The sequence below is a fragment of the Pungitius pungitius genome, chromosome 15, assembly GCF_949316345.1.
Source record: "Pungitius pungitius chromosome 15, fPunPun2.1, whole genome shotgun sequence".
Taxonomy (NCBI): Eukaryota; Metazoa; Chordata; class Actinopteri; order Perciformes; family Gasterosteidae; genus Pungitius; species Pungitius pungitius.
Window position 1 is genome coordinate 12,002,150 of NC_084914.1, and position 26,163 is coordinate 12,028,312.

The window sequence follows — 26,163 nt, forward strand, 5'->3', positions numbered from 1 at the left end:
AACCAGCTACGAGTTAGGAAGTGAAAAGATTTATTTTACCTCTCTCTCTCTCTCTCTGTCTCTCTCTCTCATTTCTGCTGCTGAATACCCACTGCTCTTCTATTCTGTCCTGACACAATACATGGCTTTTAGCAAACTCATTTTCCATTTCAGAGCTGCCCGCTGGTTATTTTAGAATAGGCAGAAAGGATAAAATAAAAATATAAAAAGCTAGAAAGTGCTTGCAAACTAAATCAAAGGTCGCTTCGCAACTCAAGCATGAGATTCAAGCAAATGACAACGAATGCAGAACGCATGAAAGAAAAAAAATGTCTTTCTTCCTATTTTCATATTTATATGTATGTGCATATGTGCTGGTTGAGCTCAGCCGTCTTTATGGAACCTGCATAACACACCTGTCCCTGCCCGAGTTTCACAAGCGCTTGTAAGTCCTCCACCTCTCTTGACCTTTTTTTTTACTTCTTCTATCTTCTTGCTCAGGCATGACCTAAACAAAACAAAAAAAAAATGGACCGAGAACCTGAGAATCCTCCTGATTGTCACCTTGTGAGCTGTTGTTGTGTCTTTTCTGTGTCCTTTCATCTTCCCCTTTCAAAGGCTTCTGTTTCCTGCAGCACGCCGATGATCCTCCTGTACCTTTCATATACATGGAAAAGGTGGGGAAAAAAAGTCCCCCCCCCCTCCCTCCCACCCGAGCTATCTGCTTTCTCTCTCTCTCTCTCTTATGATTCGAAGGTGTGCAGCAAGGATCCCATCCCGTAAGCTGTGCGGAGACGATAAAGCAGCCGCGTGGCATCGAGGGCTTTGACGCGTTCTTCTGCCGTCTGCTCCACGCCACGACATCGAGGGGAGAAGAAGAAGTCGGGATTGTATTCAATTACCAAATAAACAGCTCAGTGGCAAAGCCGCTTTAAAGCCGCCGGCGCATCGTGTCTTAGTGACATAATCGCGTCGGCCCGTTTGTGGGTGACGTTGTCCCCTTTGCTTAATGTCGCTTTCTCTTTGGAGGGAAACAAACAAATAAAACACTATGCCAAATGCTAAAAAGGGCTTTTCAATGACTTTGACTAGTTTGTTATTTGTTCATCACATTGAGTTTTCTGAGTTCGCTGTTTTTTGTGGAACGTAAAAGAATACATCTACCTTATTCCTAATAAAACTGAACATCTATACAGACAGATGCATGAATAAATATTTATATCATACGTATATATCGATCAAATCAAGTTTCATTAGGGAAATGTTCATTTCGTTCATTATTTCTTACAAAAACAGATTGCTCCCTAAGTGTTGGATTCATTGGACATCCATTCTGGACTGAGCTCAGCTTGAGAAGTCTCTGCTAAAGTTGAATTGCATTACTAATCAAGCTAAAGAGAGAATGGTCAGACTTCACTGAAGCGTTAGTAAGAGTGTCAGCTATGAAATGTAACACTAACGATGTGGTTGTTCGAGTCCCTTGCCATTCATGTTCACAGGGCACAAACATACAGGTACAGTAAGTGCTCTACTCAGGCATCACGGTCATGATTTAAAGAAAAGGTTTTAAGGAGGTGGGCTCTGCCTGTTAAGACATTCAGTATTGATCGCACTAACACAGGGTCAAATTGGAGGGTGTTTGAGTCCGGTTGAACGGGTTATCTCGGTTCCACTACATCAGACTGTGGGGCCATCGGGTCCAGGAATAGCCTGGTGAGGAGGAGATGCAAAGGTCCAGTTCATTAGCAGAGAGCCTGTCAGAGTAACGGACTGCTCTGGCTGGGTGCAGCAGCATGGTCATAACAGGGCAGAGGTAGGAAAAGAATGAAATCTCAGCAGTGCGGGTAGAGCTATAAATATAAAGAAAGAATCATGTAAGGGACAGCTTCCGTTTCCCAAACGTTAATTAGCCAAGCGTTTATTATTCATTTGCCATGAAACTAGGGCCACAAAATAAGTGAAAAAGTGGATCACGTGGTTTGGTTGTATGTTATTCTTTTTCATTTCCACCAGGTTACTCCTTCATGTTGGTACTTGGGGTAGTAGAATTAAGAAACCTTTTAAACATTCACCCAACCCAAAAAAAACGCTGCTGAACAGATTTGGTCATTGGATCTATTCAGTGTAGCTTTATGTATAATAATCTATATTTTGAGAGTATGCATCTGTTTTTGTGCTACCAGCTGCTGGGCCACTTTCTCTGGGTGGAATCAGTGAAAGTCATCTTGATTCAAAGCAACGTGGAACATGATGAGCAGGACTCAAGTCAAGCGGATTTCAACTAGATCCTTGAGTACAGTATATTTACAGTATACAATATGACCTAGACTTCTAATTGAATGAGATTTTGGATGATTAGAGAGAAAAACTTAAATTGTTTATCATATCAATTCAGAATTTTAGGATTCAGCTAAACTACTGTGATATTGTTTTTGTTCCTAAAAATAAAAAGGTTGGCCACGGTGTGTAATATTACCAAAAATCAGCAACAGAAAAAGCTGATACGTTGCCTTCTTAACTCCCTCGATGTAAAAGCTGAAAACCTGTCAGTGGCAGTTTGAAAGAATTTGCCTTCCTTCAAAGATTTGAAAGTGGTTCTCCAGGATGCGTCTCGCCTTGCGTTGCAGTTCATAGTCTTGTGTTTCATATGATTTCCTGCGTCAGGGTTTGCTGCGATGGCACTCCCACACTGCCAGCACGCAGTCAAAATGGAACACTTTGGCTGACTATGTGTGACAGCTCAGTCTCTGCAGGCCATACATGGCGCAGGTGCGTGACGGAGATCTACATTTACAAACTCCTGATCCGTCTGCGCGCGAATGAACGGGGCTCGGATTGTGTGATCCGATGCGTTCAGGCTCGCGCAGAACCCCTCCCTCTGTCGGCAGCCTCCTAGCGCTGCAGCCGTAATGAGGACTGACACACGGACCATAATCCCCATTGATTAGGAACCTAAAAATCAAAGGCTTCCACCGCTGTCACTGTCACCTCTTGCCTCTGCGCTCTGCTTAAGCTGCTTCCTTCTTTTTCCCCTCTCTTGATCCTCGCCCACTTCTGAACGTCTGTCAGTGTGCACGTGTCTCCAGTGGATTGAAGTTAACTTGTTCTGAGTCCCCGTCCTGCCATCCACATCTGGCGTCTCAGCCTTTGCACTTTTTTTTTTTCCCCCATAGAGACCGCGTGTTGTGAGGAGAGCTGTCTGCCCGCTAATGACCAGGAGCTAAGCTTAATCATACTGAGTGAATCCAAACAGACAGATTTCCTTCTGCATGCTTGACCTCACGGCGCTCAGTAGGATTAGCAGAATCTAAATGGCTGGTGCTAAGGGCGACTCGCCCTCCGCTGCTTAATGGCTCCAGGTGTAATAAAACTGAAATCTGGCGGTCCCCATTTTACTTTCTCAGTTTTGCTTCTTGTCCGTCTCCATCTTCCTCCAATGTGCAATTTACCTTTCACGGAGGTAGTCCATTCAGATAATGAATATGATATATCACCAAACAGCTTACCTTGTTCGTTTCTGCGGGAAACAAATGCAGACACACTGCTGCACGACGATGTGCTCTTCAGCGTTAACCTGATATATCTAAGATCAAGCCACTGACAAGGTGAATCTCTGACCCTCCAGTGCACACACACAGCATTACAGGTAACTACAGAGCTCCAGCTATTGGACTCACATGTAATGATTGGAAATCCCAGTAGCTGCTGTGTTGGTTGCAGTGGGATAATGCATTCAAAAATGAATAAAGAAGAGCCATTAGACCCCAGCTGCATAGACAATAACAGACTATGTGCGACGCAGTGGTCATGGAGCATGAACTTGATCCGTCTCATTATCCAGAGAAAACGGTGATGAGGTTGAGATTTGGAGCTCGGTACGCACCCCGAGTGGAGGGCACATAATCCATGTTCCAAAATGTAAATCTGTGCAGAATATTTAACCAGTCCTGGGTGTAAATAAACAAGCTATAGGTCATGTACCTATTTACTCAAATCCCATGGCTGGAAATTTAATTAAGTGATAAAGATACCCTAGTTGTTTAGACTTGTTGTGCATGATTAGGCAGTGTAGCGTACTCCCAAATCAGCGAGTGCATATTAAATGCACGTGTCATTGTGAAGGCTGTTACATTTTCCAATTGGAATCCAACCGAGTTAAGTGACTTAAAGGTTTATTTGCAATGTTGTTAAAAGAGAAATTATAGACACAAACAGACAAGTCAGAGATGATCTCTAGCGGATCTTGGGTAGCTAATTGATTACATGCTTTCTAATCATGTTTCCAAGGAGGGAAGATGTCAGTTAACTGAAGAAGTCTTTTTCAGTCATGTCCACATTCCTGCATTTAAACTGTACAGCATTGGTTGGCTTATAGTCAGCTGTGTTCGACTTGGTTTGATGCTGAGCTTTAATCCCGCTATCAATAGATCAAGGTGTGTGTGTGAGACAATCCATTTGTGTTCCTATTAGACGAGCAGTTATGGTGACGAGAACATCCATGGAAATGAGCTCAAGATGAGGGCTAATTGTCTGATTAGATGTGCTTCAGGTTGATAGATGCACAATGAGGCCCGTGCACATGAAGCAGTCATTAAGGGACATCAGACCATTAAATTGAACATTACACCATAGCTAGAGGGAAAATATTGATGTTCGTTTATGCGCCTTGTGTGTCTGTAGTGTGTGTGTGTGTGTGTGTGTGTGTGTGTGTGTGTGTGTGTGTGTGTGTGTGTGTGTGTGTGTGTGTGTGTGTGTGTGTGTGTGTGTGTGTGTGTGCGTGCGTGTGTGCGTGCGCCTTTCCGGTGACTTTGTTCTCTCTCTGACTCTGCACCTGTTCTGGAGAGGGGACGGATCAAATTAGCACAACAGCAATTACACATTTGAACTGCTTTCTCACTGACTTAACGATGGCATTCCCTGGGTAAGATTTGACATGCAAATTTAATTGCAATTCCATTCTATTCAATTCAATTCTACTTTATTATTCCAGGCAGGCAATCTGATTTTGGGGAGTCAAAAATGTGGTGGGGTGGTAAAGATACACATAGTGTAACACGGTGTAACAAGTGTTTATTAATTACGCACACAAAACACTACACACTAGCACCAAGATGTTCTTGATAATTAAATTATGTCAGCATTTATAATCGCGGTGACGAAAAAAAGACTCCAATGAATTTCTTATAACCGCAGAGGGACAATGAGGCATCGTAGGGAAGCACACACACACACACACACACACACACACGCTCAGAGTAGGCTAGTCCAGACACATGCCCTGCTGAGAAGGAAAAGAAACACATTGTGGCTCTTCTATCAACATGGAAAGAGGAAAAAGTTCTCATTTGCTCTCCCCCGGGTGTGCTGCAGAGGTAGAGGGGGGGGTTATGTTGTTGCAGAACACCTCCTAAGGCGCGCTCACTCAAACACACACACACACACACACACACACACACACGCAAGCCCTGTTTGCTGTTGAGGGTGTCTCGCTCACCTTCCGAGAGTAAATGACATGCTTTGGTGGCCAGAGGATCAGCTCAGAGAAATTGCAAATCCTCTAAAATGGTGGCTTTCCTCCAGTGAAAAAGGTTGATTGAATAAACAAAGGAACGCGGCTCAACTGTTCGCCTTTTGAACACCGTAGGAGGGAAAGATGCGTATCGCTGTCCTCCTCTTCAGGGAAATCAACATGCAAATTCAAATGTTGTAATTTCCTTCCCAAAAAGTGCATATTACACTGCATGTCAGGAGGCTGCTGGTGCGGGTTGAAGGGAGGACTCGAACGCAGAGTTTTAAAACTGGTGCTCTTTATTCTAACACAAAAACCGAGACGTGCCCCAACACCGGGTAGACTTAGACAATGACGCGACAGGGGCCAACAGACACACAGGGCTTAAACACACTAGGGAGGTGCAGGTGATTGGACACAGGTGGAAACAATCAGGCAATCACAGGACAAGGCAGGAAGTGAAGTTACCCAGGACCACAAGAGACATGACACTACAAAATAAAACAGGAAGGAGAGCCAAACCGTGACGCTGTATTCATTAAACGTTGGTGCACCTCAAAAATCATCAGCTGCACACTTCTGCCGCCACCTCGGACCTACGAGACCCTGTAATCAGTGGAAAGGTGTGCAAGCACAGCGGGACTGGGCACCCTCCCAAACCCGAACCGTATGTCTCTCGCCTCGGGAGAAGGGACCAAGATAACTCAATGGCTCCTCAAGTATTTGCCAAGGTTTCAGAGAAGCAAAGCGCCAACACTGTCTCAAAGCAGCTGACCCTCAATATCAAACACCCACAGAGGTAAACGTTTACACGCGACCGGACTGGCTCGTTGGTCCACCGTATTTTTGTATTTATAGTCGCGCCTATTTTTCCAGTAATTGAATACGTAACAGTCCTGTGTCTTCTGTCCCTTCATCTGTCTAGCTTCGTTGTCCTTGCCCCCTGATGTTATTTCGTGTGAAATAAAACCGATGATTTGATCTATTTGTGGTTATGCCTATGCCAACCAAAACAGGGACATCATACTGTATGAATGTTTTCTCATCTAGAATAGTAGATAGTTGGCTAAAATAAATCCTGGGTTTGGTTAAAAAAAATTGTCTAAACCTGCTTTTTCTACATTCTACCTTTGTGACCTAATGTTCTAACCAACCTGACATGAGCCTTATGGACACCCACATTTCCATCATGCATTAAGCATTTGAATAAATAAAACCACACATTTTTTTGTCCAAACTCTCTGCAAAATAAACACTTTTGCAAGACTCTATAGGGTGAATGCATAAGAACTACTGACTCCGATATGGAGATACAGAGAAATGGATTCACAAATCCATATTCACAGTAACTCCTTCAAAGAAAAATGATTTGCATTAGTATGCGCATATACACAGTTGTTTTTGTGTGTTGCTCATTTGTGCGGCCCCACCAGGGGGGGGAGAAAGGTACCGATGATCCCGTTTCCTTCCTCAGACAAGGCTTGGTGGCCGTGAGAACAACACAGGTATTATGTTCCCGCAGATAATTTGCCAGCCCAGCAGCCACTGAAAAATGCTGACACTGAAAAAAAAACATCGAAGCGTACATAAAAACAGACAACCGAAATGAACGTGCATAAGAAATGATTTGCATACCCCCATGTTGGTTTGAGCCTAACCCAACACCAGCAGTAAGTGTTATAGAGAGTGTAAGAGAAGTCATCATTTTTCTGAAGTCTATTGTTATAGAACAGAGCAGGAATGAAAAGGAGGGATTTAAAGATGCCTTTTTCAGTGCTGATGCCCCCGATACCTCGGCTCTGGACACACAATAACTAATAAATACATAGATATATGTGTATTTATTATGAATATCAATCTTATTAAAATGATACATAAATACCAATAAACATTCGATTATTCAAGATTTTCACAGTAGTTATTATCCCAATGGATAATGTATAAAGTAATACATTATAGAATTGAATAGATCCTTTTTCCTTAAAACCCCACCAGCTATCTAAGTCGGTGTCGGCCTGCTCTTGGATATCAGTAGTGGTCCATCCCCAGTGGAAATGGTATTTTTGGCAAACAGATCAAGTGAAGTGTTTGGATTCTTACAGTTCACACAGTCTGGTGTGCAGGCGGAGGCTGGAGGGATTCAGTGTCCTCGGCATCTCGGCTGGTTTCACAGCTCTCGTATGTTGCACGCAACGGGTTTAGTACGTCGGCCGATTGAAAAAGCTGACGATTAAGGCAATAAAATAAATGCATTTTTGTAATGCAGCTCGCCAAGATTAGTGCAGGCAGTATTGCATTGAGTTTAAGCAGCCGTGGCTTAACATGGCAAACTTACATTTTCCATCCGCCGCCCTAAAATGGAGCCCTTTATTCACTCAGCAATTACATGTTGAAGAAAATAATTTAGTACTGTGCGTACAGACTTTATCTGATAAAGCACAACGTCTCCTACTTTAGAGAAAAGACCTTTATGCGTGGAGTCCAATGTTCGTGTTAATCTCACAGAAGGGGCCTTCTACTGTCAAAATCTGCACACACATCATTTTGCACGTAATTGCGCATAATGGGATTGAATCTCTGAAAGCTAAAAAAAAATCCAAACAGAAAGCGCTTAATGCACATTATTGTCCGTACCCCTGAACCTCATCTTCATTCTACAACAAAGCAGCCCAGGTCACTTCATGAATCACCAGGGCTTATTGAATTGAGAAAGTATGAAATAGCTCAGATGATAGATAGTTGGTATTTAGTCCAGACGGCCCACAGCCATGAGTGGATTCGGGTGTATCCCTGTGTGTGTGTGTGTGTGTGTGTTTATGTGAGAGAGAGAGAGAGAGAAAGAGAGAGAGAGGGGAGAAAAAGGAATTGAGAGACAGAAACAGATTCAAAGGCATCCTCTCTCTTTTTCTCTTCTTCTCTTCTCACAAACACTAGTTTTGGGTTGTGTGGGAATTATGTTTGTCTCTAAATGACCATTCATCACCCGACACACCAACCACTGCCTTGGCCTTGTAGGAAAATAGGCTTTGACAATATTTTTTCTCAAGAAAATAAAAGTCGGTTACTGTGTCATCAAACAGCTCGCATCCCATGGCTGCTTCGGGAGCTTTGGAGCGGCGATAGATATTTTTTTTATTTGGCAAAGCTTTTAATTGTATTCTAGTTTCTTGAAACCAAAATGTGAAAGGGCAACGAGAAACTTAAGAGTTGTGATCATCAACGAGGAAACATTCAAGAGTGGAGAGAAAACGTCTTCATTTTAAAGTTACCTTTGCACATTCAAACCTGCCAGATCAATTATAAGGGATCAAATTAGTCAAATGTTAACCCTAAACTACTTAATTAAATGTGTATAGTAGTCCTACAGAAATACATGTTGTGTATATGTGTTTAGCTTTGCATATTTTTTCTTTAAAGAACACAGAGTCCCCAAATAACCTTTCAACTAAGATGGAGAGGCTCTGCAACATTTGGTTTTCGGCACCATTTCAAAACTTTTGCTGCCCGTTAAATTCCGATGACAACATACTTCAACGTGATCAAAGCGAAGTCATTTGTGGATTTTTTTTTTTTTAACAAATCCTACTTTCTTTCACTGTGGCTCCAATACACCGAGGCCCTCATGTACGCCCACGATGCCTGAAATAAGCATGTGAACACGCACTTGAACACGGCTCCTTCTCTCTTTCTATCACGGATCTGCCCAAGTCAAGGCAACGGAAAAAAACAAAAATTCCCTGACAGCCAAGTTGTTGTGTTATTTGGGCGTATTGACCAGTGCGCCGTAGCAAAGCGTTAAGTACTTGTGCTGCGATATTGCCACTGCTGCTGCTATGACTCATTGAAACGACCCCGATGCCAATAGTTGTAACGCGGCGAGGAGTTTAACTGCTGGAATGGGATGCCAACGCGGGGTCGGAGATGCAATGTCATCTGTGCTTTCTTCCAGTACCTGTAATACCGCATGGCTGCTTCGAATGCCTAATTAGGTGCATTTCACACAGCCCCCTCCCCATCTCTTTATGGGAAACACCCACGTTCCCCTCGACCCTCTCGTGAATGCATGTGCACAACACAAAGATGGGCCATGGGCACACAGATCGTTAGTGCATGAGGTCCTGTAGGTCTTGTGTTTGGTGTTAATCCGTAAATAGTCACTTATATTTTTCTAAACGAGGAAAACAATATTTACAACTTGTGTCAAAAAAAGATGAGGGCAAAAGGACAAACCTATATTCACTACCAAGGTTGTTAGTCCATAGTCGAATGTACGTACCTGTGCATCAAATGCTAGGCTTAATTCATTCATTCATTCATTCAATGGCTCCACCGTTCCAGTAAAATAATGAAGGCGATGCTTTTAGTGACACTGTCAGTTCAATGAGCTCATTTAATGGAGGGAGGGCGGCTAAAAATGAGACGTTTGTCTTCTTTGCAGAGCATGAAATGAAATTGTGAGTTAACTACCGTTATAAGAGGGCTACTGCTGCTGCTCAATGCCTGCGTGGATTAAAAATGTAGGGCTGTGCTGCAAAAACTTGTTTTAACTTCTACCAAGTTCTATTCTATATTTCTACCATTTGAATGCTACAATACAAACTCTGGCTGACAAATAGCAATAAACTAAAAGATCTTAAGATATGAAGACTAATGTGGGGAAAATAACTTAACAGTAAAAGTTGTGCAATTATCATGAAAGAAATGTATGCGCTGCGTCAAATTCATTCTATAAAAATTGTAATTTAAACTGAATATGATCCAATCGAGTGTGTATGTGAGCGTGTACTCGAAGGTTTTCCACAGCACACTTTATGCATGAGTAAAGGAGGCCGGGGAGAAAGGACACCTGGAGAATGGGCGGAACAAGTAAATGATTGGGAGACTTGGCAGTGGCGACCCAAATTCTATCTGATGAATCAGCACGTAAAATAAAAGGACAAATTAAAAGCTCAGGAATCAATCCTTTATCATCTGGGGTTTCAAAGTGGAGCAGAGTGGAGATCAATACAATAAAGCACACAGGTACTGAAGGACTAAGAGATCCATATTAATCGGAATAGTTTAACTATTTTGAAATTCAGATTTAATTTATTTACTGTGTCATGATAAATAACGTTACACAATTAATCAGAATAAACATCAATCATCCGAAAGGATCTAAAACAATTCTCATAAGAATCCCTCAACTGTGACTTGTGTTTAAAAATACTTACTGAGGCTATAGTCAGCATCGTACAGAAAATATCATGACCAATTGGACTGCTGAAGAGTGCTTAGATACGACGCCTCCCATTCAAGTGACATCAAGTCCCTTAACGCTGAATATTCCTCTCGGAGTCCACAAGGGCTACATGAATGAACAACGCATCAAAGGTAATGATGCTGTCGGGCAAAGTGTACAACAGAGAGACCGAGCCTCTGTGAACGGACTTTCTGGATTTCTGTTGGCTCTCTTTTGGTTTCTTACCAGGCTCCGTCATGTCCAGGAAAACGGTGTTAGTCAGGTTGTCTTGTGTCTATGTGTCCCGTGATTTCCTGTTTTATTTTGAAAATGAACCTCCCTCTCGTTTCAGGCAACTTGCTCCATCCCCCTGTGTGCGGATCTGATTGTCTGCCCCTCAGTGTTTCCACCTGTGCCCGAGTCTCCCTTTGTCTTGTGCCAGTTTGTCTTCCATCGCCTTAGTGTTACCACGTTGTTGTTTGATTTCTTTTCTCAGCCTAGTGTTTATGTTCTAGATTCCTTTTCTTGTTCTTAGAGTTAGTGTCGGGTTTTTTTTTTTCCCTCGACCACGGGGGAATTTCACTTCAGCGGCATTGGCCCTTTTGTTAATAAACCTTCATTTTTTGGAACACCATCTGAGGAGTGGTGCACTTGGGTTCAGGGCCATTGTCCGGTCCCGACGGGCTCTTTCCGCTGCTTTTATATCACTCGGAGACAGTAAACCACTTATTCAAGTCGTCCCACCACTCGTAGCCTCACCTTGTGCAGGTAAACACGTCGGATGAAATGACGCATTCACCCTCTCACTGCCACGACAGCAAGAACAGAAGTGTAATGAAAGTAGGTGACATTTGAAGTAGTTTGTGGTTTCTCGGGGCTTTTAAGTTTAGAACTACGACTCCGAGCTGTGTTTCTCCTTCAATGCTTTGCACAACAAGGTCATTAAATAGAATCAACAGCGGAAGTATGACGGCTTAACGCCTCGCATTGAAATATGCCGTTACAATCCCCAATCCGTCTAGTTGGTATCAGCAACCTATCATTCAATGCTGGATCATTTTAACTCACTTAAAAGTGAAGTCCGAGGATGAATATATAACATCAGGACTACGTGTAGGCTGTAACCTCAACCCTTTATATAGTTAAGTGGTAATACATTTACCACTGTTTATCTCCATGGGTCAAACTCCATAACAGTGAAGTTTAGGAAATTAGCATTAGTAAAATGTCCTCTTGTGAGGTCCCACCCACTTGTTTTAACAATGCTATGGCCATTTTTTTACTGCGCACCGAAGGAAACTTCTAACCACCACTTAAATAAAAGAGAGCAGAGAAAAAACAGAATTTGAACAACCGGTCCTAAAATAAAAACACACTCTCTCTCCACACATCTATCCCTCTAGTGGTAACCACCCCCTCCCTCCGCGCACACACACACACACACACACCAGACAGCACGGTGCTAGTCGGGCAGGTTAGTGCCGCGGATATCCCGGAGGATGACTGGGATCGTGGAGGGAGCGTGAGAGAGATGGAGAGAGCGCCGCTCAATCAATTTCTATTGAATCTCTCTCCGGTGGGAACATGAGAGGTGATATGGACGTATGGGATGAAATAAGCCTGTGCATTTCTTCAGATCTGTGGGAAAACAGCCAACTGGGCTCACACTGAATGGAAAAATAGCTTCAGAGTAGTCCTGAATGTGAAGGTTGGGAGCCTCGGCTGAACAAACGCTTCACAGACGCCGATGGAAGCAAACATTTCCCCATGTTGAGATGGTTCGCCCAATTTTCCTAGCCAAAGAGCACTTAGGAGTGGAAGGAGGAACACACGGTGAATTAAGGGCTTCTTTGGTAGTAAAATTGCAGAGGAAAAATTCCTTTTGGTTGATAATGAAACAAGAAGACCCAAAGAGGCTGAGGAGGGAAGGTAGCCCGTATGTAAATGCAGACTCAACCACGGATGCACGCTGCATGCTGAGCAGATACAAATGTAAAAACCCACAGCAATACTTGCATGAAATTAGCGATTCGGGTCCTAGGGAGGTTAATCATATTCTGAATGTTGCACAATTTGAAAAATGTTAGTGTAGCAGAGCAGCATAATAATACTAAACAAAAGCCTTTTTTTAATAATGTGCAAGTGGTAGTTATTCGTGCTTCAGTGATCACATTTAAAATACAGATAAAAAATAAGCTTTAGGGGATATCCAAATTGAAATAAGATTTGATCAAATCAGGTCTCCAGGACAACCAAACCAGATAATTAAATATTTATTTTGATGCATTTATATTTCACATTTTGTTCAGCCAGGTGTATCATTACCATGAAACATGGTTCCATCACTGAGGGGCCTGTTTTAATGAACAAAGAAATGCATATATTTTACACAAAATGTTGGGTAAAGAAAAAGACTGGATTTAAGTGAACTCTTTGTCGAGTACATCAAAGCCTAGAAAACCTAGCGTCAAATGATTGAACACCGATCAAAAATCTAGCAAACAATTAGATAATAATTTGCATCCTTCATGAAGCAGAAATCCCCCTTTAAGGTTTTCTTCTCGTTGCCTTATATGATCGTCAAACACATTTTATGTTTTGGAAGCTTGGCCACTCAAAATAGAAGACGACATCTAAGGCTGCAGGAAGGAAGCTGTAATGAGCACATTTCGTTTTATAGACAAAAATGATGAATTGATTAAGAATCGACTGTCGACTGACAGTGAAAGATGGGACGACTTGTTGGATGTTTCCATAGACCTAAGCCTGAGATCTTTGAAATATATCAATAATCAAGAAGGAATTTGAACATTAGAAATTCATCCAAAGGAAATAATAATAGTAATAGTAATCATAGTTTCTGTTGGTTGTACAGTGAGATCGGTGCCGTTTACTGATGAGGTCGGAAGCAGCACTTATAGCACGGAGGTACCACTTGAATATTTCCTTCCATAGATTGATTGTAAGATACTACAGAAAGAAAAGTGCAGGTGAGAGTTGCTCCTTTTAAATAATCTCAGGAGATGGCTCTGCTTGACAATGAGCATGATTACCCTTGGAGTAAAAAGGAGCTTAGCTAGAAGTTTTTCTATTACCTCACTCATTCGAGCACAGCCGGTAAATCAACATTTCCTGTTTCAATGATTCCCGGAAACCTTTCCCGTTCGTTTAAAAGTCATCCGCTTGAATGAAGATCGTATTTTCAGCCTGAAAAAAAAGTGTGTGTGTCCCACCGCCCTGCTTTGTTCATAGAACAGATTAGAAGAGATTGTGGTCAATATTGATAAAAAATAAAGAGACACAACAACACTGATATTATCGCCTTTAAAATAGGGGGTGTTCACATTTGACTTGCAATGGCGAACAATGCTGCAATGAATCGACCCAACGATTAGGCAATCAACCCAGATCAGATGAAAATACACAAATAATATCCTCCAAAAACTGATATAAATCTGGACTGGCTTCTCTTTTGTCTTTGTTTTCTTTTCTTCTTCTTTTTTTTTTTTTTTAAATCTCTACCTCCCGAGTTGCCTATTTCTGTGCTGTCATCTTGCTTCAGCTGTGTTTGTTATACAGAGAACAGAGATCAAGAGTTCTTCTGCACTGATTCTTCTGCTTTGTTATGACACTAAATTCTGCCTCAGTGCTCGCCGTTAAATGAACAAGCTCCACAAAGGCACACACACACACACACACACACACACACACACACACACACACACACACACAAATGACAGATGGCTGTGAGCACATAACTTGATGCGAGATCATTTGTTATTTTGAGACTATTGATTGGTGAGTAATGCAACGAAACCATTTTCTTTCAGACGCATCCCCTCGGCAATCAATTTTAACATGCTCGCCCATTTATTGCGCTGTAATGATTCAATCTATACATCTTGGAAGATGCTGACTGCACAAAAATACGCACAAAAATATGACAAGAACACTACTCTGAGATGACATAGTTTTATATGGGAGGTTCCTGGGACGGAGAGTGGGGGAGCACGCAGCTTCACTGACTATCATCCATCATCTCAGAAACAGACAAATACCTTCTATTTTTAGGGGAGGTAACAAAAAAAAATGTTCCAGTTGATGCGTAAGGCGGTGGGTTATTTTCTCAGCGGGGAACGTCACACACAGATGAGGTCTGAAGTAATGGAGAGTCGTTTTCACCAGGGGCTGTTTTCCATGTCGGGTAGCTACGCCGCCGCCAGCTATACTGGGACAAATGGCAGCCTCTTACCCAAGGAATTACGTAACCGAAACCCAGTCGCTAAGTAGTCCCAACTCAGGGCTTTGGATGCCTGCACGTTGCCCTCAGCCTGCAGCATGGACAACCTGCACAGGGAAGGTGAACTATTGAAAGAAGCGCGTGGAGCATTTAGTGATGTCATCTTCCTGTGATGAAGCACTGCTCAACCCTTAAATCTGAGGCGACCTCAACGTGCTCCTTCTAATTTGAAATCCACCTTCATGTGAAGAGTGCTGCCCTGGCTTGGCCAATGCACACACCGAATACAATGAGGTCATTATAGTTATTCATTTCATTTATTTCTTTACATCTGCAGTCTGGTCTTCAATGTGATTGGTGTGAAAAAATAGAAGAAAAGGATGCCCGCAAACGATGAGGAATAAATAAAAAGAAACACCCACAAATCACAATTAAGCCGCCCTTTAAAGTAAACCTCTAGAAGCATTAGCAACTGAGTGTTTCATTAAAAGTCATTTAATTGGTTCGAACCAAACAATAAAACTTTATTTTATTGAAATTTATTGAAGACAGATAAATGGTAGCTTTGTTAGAGTAACAAGTTTGAAGAATTTGCAAGTGATGGGAGTGTCATGACTTTACTTCTAACAGAACAATGGTCATGAAGGTGGGGACTGGTGATGCTTTTTGCCCTACTGGGCAGGATAATTAGATACAAGAATGAAATGACTAACCTGAATTCTTTAGACCACAACGTTCATATATACATATATATAAATAAATTCAACATAAAAGCCTAAATTCAAACATATAAATAGAGCAGAAATGATTATTGAGTATTGATCATTTCAGTCTCATATGTCAAAAAGTGTTTCCTCTGCTGCATCCTTTCAATACTTGTGAGACAGAATGAACTCACAGGCAGTAAATAAAGAAAATTAAAGCCTCCTTGGAATGAAATTTTTTAAATGGTTTTAACTAGATAATGGGAGCCTCTTAACAGTTAAGCAGTAAAGCAAGTAATTGCTTTTTCATGGACGTAAGATTTTGAATTTCTATCATGTGGTGAGACTAACAGAATTCAATCACACGGAGAGCAATTAAACTCTTCAGTGAACTTCTGACATGGTTCAGTTCCAAGGTAATCACATAACTTACTGTGATACATACTTAATTTCCTCCCAGGATGTCAACGATGTTTTCTATGTAGCGTTTTGTTCAAGCAATGTGCTTCTGGCATTCACGGCATCAGAGCTTCTAACAAAGCAGCTGGTGGTTTCTGAGACTTCTCCACGGTGCAATAGGAACGCAGAAGCTCGACATCTTCAGGAAAACCATTACTCATATCTAACCTATTCGTCATGTACTCTTGGGAGATCTGTGTGGATTCTAGCTAAGATGATGACAGCTAAATGTGATGTTATTTCATTCTGTTGCTCTTAAACTTAAAAGTTTCGGAATGGGACAATTGTTCATTTAATATATTGTGGCGTTTAGCTTGACCATAACATTTAACATACGTCACGTAATTATCGGAGGAATGTTAAAAGCAACAAATGTTCACATGATGACCGCGTTGTTAAGGCACCGTGTGTCGTATTGTTGTAAATCCCGACCTCAGAGGCACTGCCAGGAAGGACGTGCTGCCTTAACGGGGGCCGAGGAAATGATTGGTTCGTCCCCATTGTGTGACACCACAGCTCAGCTAAATACAGGAGGGATCCCAGCATTGCTTTCTTCCCATTATTCAGAGCGATCCCACATGGTGACGGGTCCAACATCAACAACAGATTGCATGCCTGGACCTGGTCACAGAGCGTGGTTTCTGCTAACAAGTCGCTGCTCCTCTCCCACCCCCGCTTGTGAGTGTGCGTGCGTGCGTGCGTGCGTGTGTGTGTGTTTATCCGCGTGTCGACGCCTGCATGTGCTCGTGTGCGGCGACCCCGAGTGACTTGATTCCCGAGGAGGAAACAAAATCCATTGTGGGATTTCTTTTTACCCACCAGCGAACCATTTTCCTTTTAGTACTTCACCTGCACTTCCTTGAGCCACTCGGTGTGCCCCCACCGCCCCCCCCCCCCCCCCCCACCACCCCCCCACCGCAACCAGCTCCCCGACGAGCATCGGCAGCATCTGTCTTGTGGACAGAAGTGCTGAGTGGCTATTACTTCTCAGCAGACCACATGAAAACCACAGCAATTAAACGCTATTGGGCCATTCGACTTTGTCCTCTTAGAGGAATAAAAGAGGGAATGAGTGAACGAGAGAGTGAAAAAAATGCAGAGAAGAAAGTGGGGCTGAATGGCAGAAAAAGACTGATCTAACTGATTTTTAATGTCAGTCGGCTGAAATGGAGTCGGAGAAATTCAATAGGGCGAAGGCAGCTGTGGAATCCCAGATGATGAAATGCAGTACCTATTCTCAATGAGACGTAAGAGACTCTTTAACTAAGGTACAATGGCAAGAAAAAGCAGAGTGCAGCATGGGAGTTACAGTAAGGTCCCCACTTTTAACTAGATTTACAGTGTAAGTGATTCTGCTGGAGCTCCTTTGTTTTTCTGCCCTCCGGAAGGAAACTTAAATCCTATGCTGTGCTCAGCCGAGAAGCGCTTTGTGAATTATGTCTTTTTAAAATCTACTCTGCAAAACTGATTGAAATTGTTGAGACAGGCGGGAGCCGGCGCTGTGGTGCAAAGTGTACAACGTACTCCTGGCCATCTGTCTGTTGTGAATGCTTCCCGTTGGTGGCACATGTAAAGGAACCGTGAGACTTTGAACCAGGCAAAAAGAAAGTTATACTGGATTTCAACTTAGACTAGAAATGATATTAGACAGTAAAATGAAGGTATGGGGGTCTTTTAATTGAAAAGCAACAACAAAATGTTTGGAAAAACTTTTTTTAAACTAATTAGACCCAGAAACCCAGTACGGGTGTGGAGCTGAGTCAGCATTAATCCTGTGAGCAGTTATTGGCAAAGTGTACGGTAAACACACGGACCAGACAGGATTCAGATATCTGTGTAAACGTCATGTGTCCAACGCAGGCAGCGAGCACCCGAGGCTTGGCCAGTAGAAGAGAAAGGTGCTGCACCTCGAGGTCTCCATCTGCTCCCCTGCGGGCGTCCTACCGCCACAAGTCCACCAGGAGCTAACGTGTCGTGGAAAAATGAGATACAGCATGCCGGAACAGGTCGCCAAATGTGGCTCGGTGGCCAGCCTCGGTGAAGTCCATGTGTGGGAACACCGATTGCGTGCTGTTGCAATTACAAAAATAGAAAACTAGACTAAAAAAGCTCTCCGTTTACAGGGGACGACTACAGCGTGTCCGCCAACACCATAAGCATCAGTAACGGGGATTATTCTACAATACAGATGAATTCATGGACTGAAATGGAAAAGAAATGACACTTTAAAGAGCTAGTAGGCCATTGGTATCTTCTAATTAAAGCCACTTTCACAAAGGATGCCATAGACAGACTGCTCTGTCCATGGAGAGAAGAATAAAGACCTCCCACATTCACACTGAAATAGCAGAAAACGGATTTTGGCTTCGTCTGTTATAATGAATCAAATAGGTTTTTACATTGGAATGCATGTTATTTAGCTTGAGCTCATATTTCACACATGTAGTGTAGAAGAACTAAAGCAGTATAATCATTTCAAGGATAAATAGTGTGCCAAATCTGTGAGAATGTACTCGTGACGAAGGGTTTTTACTTTCCTAAAAGAAGGGATTCCTCCAGTTGGTTTAACACCACTTTCGAAAACTTGTGATTTTCCTGCCAACATTTGGCCAACTGAGCTCATCACGAGCAAACTCAGCGAATCCCCACCGAACTCTGAGCGAACAAAGCTCTGTTCTCCCCCGTGTGATGTAGCGTGGCAGCATCATTGCCGACACTACAGTCAATCTTGGGCCCGTTGTTGCTTCCACAATGGAGGAGCGTCCCCATTCATCACCGTCTGTCGGCCTACTAAAAATAAACCGTCTCCAACCGCTCGCCGGTCGGGACGGGGATGGAGGGGCGCGGTGCAAAGGAAGCACGAGGAGAAGCGAACAAAACCCACGAAAATTACAAATGGCTGCCTGTCTTCTTGCCCATGCATATCACATTTGGGAAGCCTAATATATATATGCTGCACTGTCCTGCCCTCTCCCTCACCATCAGTCTTCCTATCCATCTTTCCCTCTGCCTCTTGATACGTCGCCCACTCTCCTCCCCTCTCAAACTTCCTCGGGTATCGCCTTGCTTTCACTTTTTGTCCCTTTGCCTTTCTCTACTTTTGTCTGCGTCTGAGCCGCTGTGTCTTTGTCACTTTCCCTCTCTGCTGACCAGACAGATATATTCAAATGGCTGCTAAGGGCAGAGTGTTGCATTATTCAAACCCCTCACAGGAACAATGACAGGGGAAAGTCCCATTAAAGCGAGGCCATTTGCTGAGACAACGCATCCTAAGGCCAGGCCACAGCCGGGTTCCAGGCAGCGAGGAATGAACACATCCACACGTGGGACGCCATTGTCATCCCTTTAACTCTCAAACATACCGAAGACATGGTGATAAAAACCAGCACGGCACCAGAAAGCATCACTGTGACTCGCTGGGCCGGTCGAGGGGACGAGATTGACGCTAACGCGCGGGCCGCGGAGTTCAGAGGGCGCCACCGAGGAGCGCCAAAGCATGCCGTGCACCTCTGGAAATACCTGTCACGTCGCAAACTTAATGTGGGAAATCAAGGGAGTGGAACCAATATCCTGGATACAGCCAAGCTGGCTCCCAACACTCTGATGGAGCCCTCGGGGTCACATCCAACCCTGTTTGGGATTCACATAATCAGGTTCCTGCTGGCGCCAATGTCATACTCGGGTGCTCCGGAGAAAGGTAGTGAGCAGCTGGCTGCGTGTTCAAATGTCCTCACTCCATTTAAACTGCCAGGACCATTTCTATATTAAAGATAAGCAAAATAAGGTGTGGCTGGATGATGTACATTAAGCATCTGCTTCAGGGAGCAGTTTTCTGCACAGCACAGCGCTTTAACAGAAAGTGGAGAGACCCTCAGACTTTAATGATTGCACTGTTTTGTCCTGGCTCACAACTTTGCAGGCAGCTCAATGTTAAACATATCAGAGCAAATAAAAGCACTGATAGTATTTGCATTTAATTTCTGTAAGGTTGGATGGGTTGGTTTGTTTACCACAATGCTTTAACACTGTGATTCTACTTAAAATGTTCCTTTTTTAGCCCATCAGAAAATGATTTCCGCTTGCTCTTGATGTGGCGATAAACCAGCAAATCACACTCTGCATTCAATTGAACTTGACATTGCATCATCTCGACAAGCACAACTTAAGCATTCCATTCATAAATAAATACAGTCTGACGACATCATATAACATCTTGCGGCTGATTAATTGTGCCACTCTTTCCGACCTTGTGACACAGTGATGTGTTTAGAGCACAGCGAGGGAAGTCTTGTGATTCCACCCAATGAGAACAAACATTTTGCCAATAGCCTTCGGCTGTCCCCGATGTGCAAGTAAGCACACAGCCAGCCCCCCCCCCCCCCCCCCCCCCTCACCCTCCCCCCTCCCGGCCAGATCAATGCTGCTCGATCCGGCTGCGCGGGCCAAAACGAATGCAGCAACTTTCCCCATTTGTCAGCTGCCCCCCCGGCCCATTTTCATTTAACACGTGCACACATAAATATGCACAAAGACACACATGCGCGCACACACACCTCTGACACAAAAAGACAAAGTGATGTCAGAGACGTCTTGACATGCGGACGCCGTTTGTCTTGTGGCATTTAGCACGAACGTCGAAAAATGTAGAGCCCTGCGAAAAATCGATGGGCCTTTGCAACAATCAATGGTCGGGTTCCACTGAGGACTAATTAGAAAGGCCAATGTGCAGCGTTGCCTCCTTCCTCTTCTCCGCCCGTCACTGTGAAAACTAAACTCAGAGTTTAACACAACAGGGGTATTTGGAAGTAAAGATCTAATAGATTAATATGACGTGTAGTGTTACTACATCGTTGGTGATGAAAATGTGAAAATGGAGTAGAAAAAGAAAAATCGGTCGCACTGGGTCGATCAATAAAACGAGTGACTGTGTTTTCATACATTCTGACCAAACGGAGACGTATGCACGGTGGATGATCTCGTGGAGACTCAGTTGTCTAGTTTTCCATACAATTAGTCCGAATTAATGTACATCTTTCCTTGTCAGACACTGTGAATTAGACAATTTTTTTCAATATTATGAAGTGGATTCATTGGTTTTTTTTTGACGTGCTGGAGAATTACTCAAAATGCGAATAAGACAAAACTTTTTAATTGTCTTGAGAGGAATTTTCCCTCTATCTGGATTCCTCCCGTATCTTTTGACCTATCGGCCTCGTTATTAAATCCTTTTCTCTACGACACACTTGAATCAAATCCCTGAAGACGAGGCCAATCACGCCGGGTGCCGCCGTCACTTCATTCTTTGGTCGCAGGGCTCCTCATTCTGAGGGGTAGGAAAACAATATCACCCTTTGCTTTAAACAGTCACTACCGAATCCCAACAAAATTACCCCAATAAAAACTGAGAGGCACTTGGCATAAAAGTCAGGATATTAGACTTTATTAGGTTACTGTACTGGGGTAAAAGAACTGCACCTCGTGGCCCGCTGAGACACACAAACCTGGTACGGATACTGCTGCGGGAGTCGGGCGTTAATACATTACCTCAATGGAGTCGGCTGCACTGTAAACCGATTGCAAGAGGAGCAATGGAGTCTCTAGATCACTGAGATATGTAGCGCACGGTGATTGGAGCAGGCTCCCAAACTATGCGCCCCAATGCTAATGTGGCTAAAGGGGGTAACCAGGGAAACAGACAGATAGCAAATGGGCCTCGGCTTATCCGGGGGGGAAAAATGCCTATCTGAGCTTCACGCGGGAACCTCGAGCGCCACTAATGTAGACGAGTTTCAGGAGACATTAAAGATCACCAGGGAGAAGGCACGACGCTGCCTCGGTCAAAGGGCCGCCACGAAAGCAAAGCAACTCTTTTCTTGTCTTTTCCCTGTCGTGTGTGGATACATTCTTTTGCAGATTTTGCCTTGCATACACTCTCATACATTGAGGGAAGGAGAGTGCCTTTTAAATTGAGCAAGGAAGTGATCATTATCCTCAGGTACACACACACACACAAACACACACACACGTATGCACAAAGGTGTGCTGAGGCATGCATCTGAATATGCAACAAACCTTGAGGGCTCCAACCGCAGTTGATCCTTTTAGTGTTGGTCTTCTGAGCTGCGGCTGTCAACATAAAGGAGAGAGGGTGTAGATGTTTAAAACATGGCACGGCTTTGATTCGCTACTCCAGATAGTTCCTGGAGACAACAGAGAAACAGGCGTCCTAAATAATCAAATAAAACTACATTTCTGTAAATGTGACAAGAAAAAAAGAAAAAAAGTTTCAAAACTGGGCGTCATCTCTCAGTCCTACAGTGAGCCCGCCCACATGTGCACACTACATGTGTGTGATGACACATTTAGTATCACACGGGATGGATGGTGGATCAAGAGTATTCAACATAAAGCAGCAGGAAGTCTTGATTGGTCCAGAGTGGCTCAGCTCAATCTTAATAAGCTGTGCATTTTACTTGAAGTCCTTGCTAAATTGTGGCCCTGACGCCTGTTCAATTCCAATAATCTAACTCATTGGTACTGAGTAAAAAGACTCAAGGACATTATGATCCACTTTAAGCATATTTAACTCGGAGAAGCAATGCAGTTCTTTGTGACAACACCGCAAGCAAACATGGCTTCGTTAGTATTCTCCGTGGCTTTGAAGGACAACAGAAATGACTCATTTTATACTTGAGACATGAGCCACCACTTGATTAAGATTTTTGATAGAGTCAGTGGATGCAAGCGCATGTGTGTGTGTGTGTGTGTGTGGCAGAATTTTCCTGTGCATAAAGCACTTGTGTTATGAGCTCCTCTCATCATCCTAATTAGGCAGCCATATTGTTGCAGCACTTAGACTTAATATCAGTGTTTGGTCGAGTTCAAGCATTTATTGAACATTGTTTTAAAACGCCTGTGTCACATACTGCATGTGGGCTTTTATATATATACACACACACCGTTATTAATCTCTCTGAGTGGTTTCAACTGAGCCTGAGGTCAAACTGTGTAAAGCTCCACTCTCATGTTCACTCCGTGCCTCCATGTTTCAGAGTGAGATAAAAAAAGCCGTCGTATCCTGGTTCTTTTCAGCCTGGAACGAGAAGCGGCTTGGTTTACTTTGTTAATAACTGTATGCCATTGCTTCAGAATCTCGGCCAGATTCAATTCTGAATTAAACGTTTATCTCTTATCGCCTGTAAAACACAGCTCGCACCAAACACATAAAAGATAAGCTGAAACTGAAGTATTCACAAGGGTAGAGAGTAATGAAATGACTGCAGGGCAAAAGTTTCATTTTTACATTAAAGCAAGAATAATCACCTCGTCTAGCGCAGCGTTTAATGGTTTTCCAACATTCAGAGTGTCTTTAAGGAAGGAACACAGGCATCTTACATCTGCAGGTAACCGGCTACAAATAGGACAAACAAAGACAATTCCACATTGGCCACACCGTCACACCCCAAGGGTGTGAGGCGACGGGTCGATGTCCTCGCCGCGCTACGGCGTCCGATGGAGCGACGGCTCACATTCCAAGAGCCGAGGTGCTGGAAAACAACCGAGGCCGACTCAATCCGTGAGATGAAACCACGGCCAATGGGAAGCAGGGAGGATACGTTGTCGGAAGAATACCTCTCTTCCTCCAAGGTGCTCGGCCTTCTGCTTGCTTGTTTTTTTTTTAAAGATTTCTCAGGCTAAACGCCATCTATTCTTCTGCACTCATTGTGTCACTGCATGCCGAGCAAATCTGTTATTCAATGTCCTTGTCTTTGTTTTGTTGACTTACAAACCGATAAAGAAGAGCCTCTGAAATGACTCTGGGATACAAAATAAATACGGGGAATTTACAGATGGTGAAAATTAATTATAACACAAAGAGATGGAATAAGTGACACTGACGACATGCGTTCAGACACCGCATCTGCTACCCAAGCAGACAGGGCCTTTGGTGAGAGAGAGAGAGGGTGTGTGTGTGTGTGTGTGTGTGAGATGGGGGGCACCATTATTTTCACAGCTATCAATACATTCCCCCAGTTCACTCCCGGGGACATCGGAGAGTTTGAATGAGACGGTGACAGAACGAGAGACGCCGAAGGGAGACACGGCAGCGTGGGAGGTGAGACCACGTCAAAACTCAAAGCTCAAAAGAAGACGGCCGGTCGATTTTCACACCGTACCAAAGGCGAGAATAGGGAAAAGCAGAGCGACGCGTCCCCACCCACAGTCATACGACGGCCCACCAGTTGGCTCCCCACCACCTCTCCAATCTGGCATCGGACGCGGAGAGCAGCTGCCGCATGTGCGGCACTTTACGAGTGTACTCCGGGCCTTTGATGGCTAGCTCACCCACACAAACATGCTCCAAAGCCCGAGCCGGGATTTGTCACCACAGCGAGCGCTCGGAGGAATAGATATGAAGCTAATGAATGACACGATGGGAGACATCTTCAGCAAACATGAATACAGGAGGGGAGGATTCGTCACTTTTGGGTCCTTGCAAAAATCTATTACGCAATGATGATAAAATGAAAGAGCTAATTTGATTATTTTAAATGACCACCATGAGTCAAGCGTATGAAGGGAACCCGTCATTATGGCATTGTATCTATAAAATTGTCAAGTAAACCGTATTTGTCATAGCTACATTTTAAATAATCAAACTATCAAATTTGCCTTCATTTACATTCAATTAATTTTATCATAATTAGACATCATCTTCTCAGGGAAGACGTGGGCTCACACTGTATTAGTTTGAATGAGAAATGGATGGATGGGATCATTACCTCGATCTTTCTCAGAGAAGTGCACTGGCACATACCTTTAATTGCCAATTTTGAAAGGGAGCCAATTGCAAATGATACAAACTTTTGAAATGGAATGTCAAGTATACTTGTCAGAGGTAACACCAACTGTGAGGTTAAGGAATGTATTCCAGGTGAGGAACTATTGCGGAGAAAAAAACCTGTTTCTTCCCACTATAAGTTTAAACTGGATTATCAAAAGGATTTTATATGCAAAGGGCGTATTAGAGCCAATGCAGGTTTACACGGGAGCAGCAAACGAAGCAGGGTATTGAAGATATCCCGAACGACGTTACGAGCACTTTCTGTGATGTCTTCCCTCACCACTGACACACTGACAGTTCTCAGCTGACCTCGAGCTTCGGTGTGTAACCATGGAGACGCATAGCTTCCTCAACGGTTGGTTTTCAGCCAAGCCCTGTGACTTCGACAATAATCAACGGAATCGTGCTCATTAAATATGAAATAAAACATTTATTTTTTGGTGTCGTCATCTCACCCCCTAGCCTCCCCCCTCTCCTAGAGGTGGCATGGTGAAGCTGAAATGTCCCAGGGCCTGAAAGTATGGCACTATGCATATGTCCCTAGCGATTTGTCCTCATTACGGGACAGCCTCCGACTGCCTGCCTTAATTTCCCTCCCTTCTCTCCTTTTGAACCCTGACTGGCACGAGTCATATAAACGGCCGATGCCCCCGTCGGCCTCTGCTTCAAACCCAGCTGGGCGAGGAAATCTGCCAGCAATAATTAAAATAGCTTCTTTTGCAGCCCTCTCTCTGGCGCCGTCCTCTTGTCCCCGGATGACACAATGGTGCGGAGTTAGAAGTGGGAAGTTCCCTCTGTGGAGCTGACTCCAAGAAGATCTGACCCTTTGAAAAATGTGTGTTGCACTATTTTATGATGAGTTAGCAGGAAATACGCCACGTCTCATCTGCTCATCGCCTTTATTCAACCTGGTTTTGGGAGCGAGAAGATAATTGTGAAGGTCGCCGGTGGTCTACTTGAAACAAATTCTGAAATACGCGCCAAAAATCAATGAGCAGAAAACTTCTATCGTGGTTTAATTGTGTGTGGAGTGACAAATATCAACCTCGCCGTCTTTCAAGGTCGGCCTTTCTAGGCGAAAAAACGATTCGTGAGGCTGAATCGATGGAGCTCATTGAAGCCGTTTTCCTACAATATTGTGAGGGGACCAACTTTGGTGCCATTGATTAGCTGATTTATAGCCTGCATCTGTTCTGGGCTCACGGT

General features: G+C 43.6%; 1 protein-coding gene across 3 annotated transcripts in view; it reads right to left on the reverse strand.

The window, feature by feature from the left end:
* The window catches only part of tnr (tenascin R (restrictin, janusin)), a 121,705-nt gene that overhangs the window by 60,828 nt on the left and 34,714 nt on the right, over nucleotides 1-26,163 (reverse strand). For all 3 annotated transcript variants that reach the window (XM_037458201.2, XM_037458202.2, XM_037458199.2), the window contains exon 2: nucleotides 22,185-22,238. The gene's annotated coding sequence lies outside the window, so the exon portion shown is untranslated. The remainder of the gene's footprint in view (nucleotides 1-22,184; nucleotides 22,239-26,163) is intronic.